At 53.6% G+C, this 1,848-nt stretch overlaps 1 protein-coding gene across 1 annotated transcript in view; it reads right to left on the reverse strand.

The window, feature by feature from the left end:
- The window catches only part of MAFF (MAF bZIP transcription factor F), an 8,446-nt gene extending 8,305 nt beyond the window's left edge, over positions 1–141 (reverse strand). The window contains exon 1 of the mRNA XM_014522830.2: positions 56–141. The gene's annotated coding sequence lies outside the window, so the exon portion shown is untranslated. The remainder of the gene's footprint in view (positions 1–55) is intronic.
- Between the last annotated feature and the right edge of the window lie 1,707 nt (positions 142–1,848).

Raw genomic sequence — 1,848 nt, forward strand, 5'->3', positions numbered from 1 at the left:
GCCGGGCGCTGCCTGCGCCGCCGAGTTGTAAGGCGAGTTTCCTGGAATTACTCACTCGCAGGATTCTTTTCATTCATAAAAACACAGTCATGCGGTGACATCATACTTTCCCCTCCCCATCGCGGCCAAGGGCACAGGCTGGGGGGAGGAGGGGAAAAGCTGCCATCTTAGGGCTGGGCATACATCTTAAAGGGCCAGGTGCGCCGTTCCCCCGGCACGTGTGGCCGGCTCGGCACCGGGCAGGTGCAAGGGGCTGGAGCTGCGCGCAGGGAAGCGTAGGTTGGCTGGTAGGGAGGACCCAGGGCAGTGCAGCACCGGGAGGTTGTGGCTTGGGAGGTTTTTAAGACCCGGCTAGACAAAGCCCTGGCTGGGGTGACCCGGTTGGGGATGGTCCTGCTTTGAGCAGGGGGGCTAGATCAGCGTTTCTCAACCCCGGGGGTGGCAAAAATATATGAAAGGGGGGCAAACAGACTTAAAAAAAATGCATCAACCAACTTTAAAACCTTTTTCTCCTTAGCAAGGGAAACCATGGCTTTTCCCTTGCAGCCTGCCAGAGGCTGCTTGGGGCCCCCTTCCCCCCACATGCCCCCAGGAGTCAGGGTGGGGAGTGAGGGGCACCAGGAGGGCCAGGGGGCTGTTTTCTATTTAAACTATTGACTGGGTCGGACCTGGCCATCAGTGCTTACAAATGGGTCCTGGTACAAAAAGGGTTGAGAACCAGTGGGCTAGATGACCTCCTGAGATCCCTTCCAACCCTCATGTGCTGATCCTGAGATCATTAGGAGGTCCTGGCACCTCTAGACTGAATCCTGCTTTGTATCCTTAGTGGAGGGGGGGTCTTTTGTTCTTAGTTTTAGTCTAGAAGCAAGTATAGGAAGGGGGGGGGGAGGGGAACGGACAGGTGGACAGGCCAGGGGACAAGGGTCTGCTTCTGGCTTGGTCCTTGCTGTGTGGTTACCTATCCACCCCCAGCCTTGGCTACTCAATAATGGCACCAATGCTGCTTCTTGCTGTAAAGCTGCCTGAATGAACAGCTGTGAAGTGCTTTGAGATCCGTGGGTTGTGGCCCCGGAGAGGGTTCTTGTAGCCTCTTGCATCTGAGGATTGCCAAAGCCTCTGGTGATTGTGGAACAGTTTTTTTAAATAGCTGCTGTGGCTTAGCGCCCGGGGGGAGAAGGGGAACTGCTTCTGTTTTAAAGAAAGTATTTTTAATGCAGGTTAGTCATAAGCCGTGGCAAAACAAGTGAGTGGGTGTATGGGTCTAGTGTGCAGCTATGGGCAGATGACATGCCCTAGACTGTAGTGGAATTGTTCTGGTGATGTAGCAGTGATGGGCCAGGGAACATGCATCGTGACTGGAGGGAGGGGCATCTTACACCTGAGAGTTTGTTTAGCATTTCCCTGAGTTATAGAGTTGGTTTGACAAACGACCTTACCCAACAAATCTTGCGTTGTGCCCCAAAATCTATAGAAGTGGCCAAGCTGTGGCACAGGCAGCTACGTGTGGCATGTGGCAGATCGGGGTGGGGGAGGCAGCACAGTGGCAGAAGGGGTAGGGAGCAGAAAACAGAGCAGCAGATCAGGCAGGGGAAGGGGAATGGAAGCCACTCAAGGGACCATAGGTATTTATTTGTGGTACACCTGCCAAAAAGGTTGCCCCCCGCCGATGGTCTATGGAAAGCAGTTCCTATCTGCCTCAGCCAGAGGACATTCTCTTAATGGGCTCTCTAGGGGGTGTCAGTCATGGGACAGTGAGATTAGAAGGTCCTATGACCCTTTCTGAATTTTATTGAGCATTTTTCCTCCTTGATGCCATTGTAAAAAACCCCAGTTTAGAGGACAGCGAAG

The sequence above is a fragment of the Alligator sinensis genome, unplaced genomic scaffold, assembly GCF_000455745.1.
Source record: "Alligator sinensis unplaced genomic scaffold, ASM45574v1 scaffold215_2, whole genome shotgun sequence".
Taxonomy (NCBI): domain Eukaryota; kingdom Metazoa; phylum Chordata; order Crocodylia; family Alligatoridae; genus Alligator; species Alligator sinensis.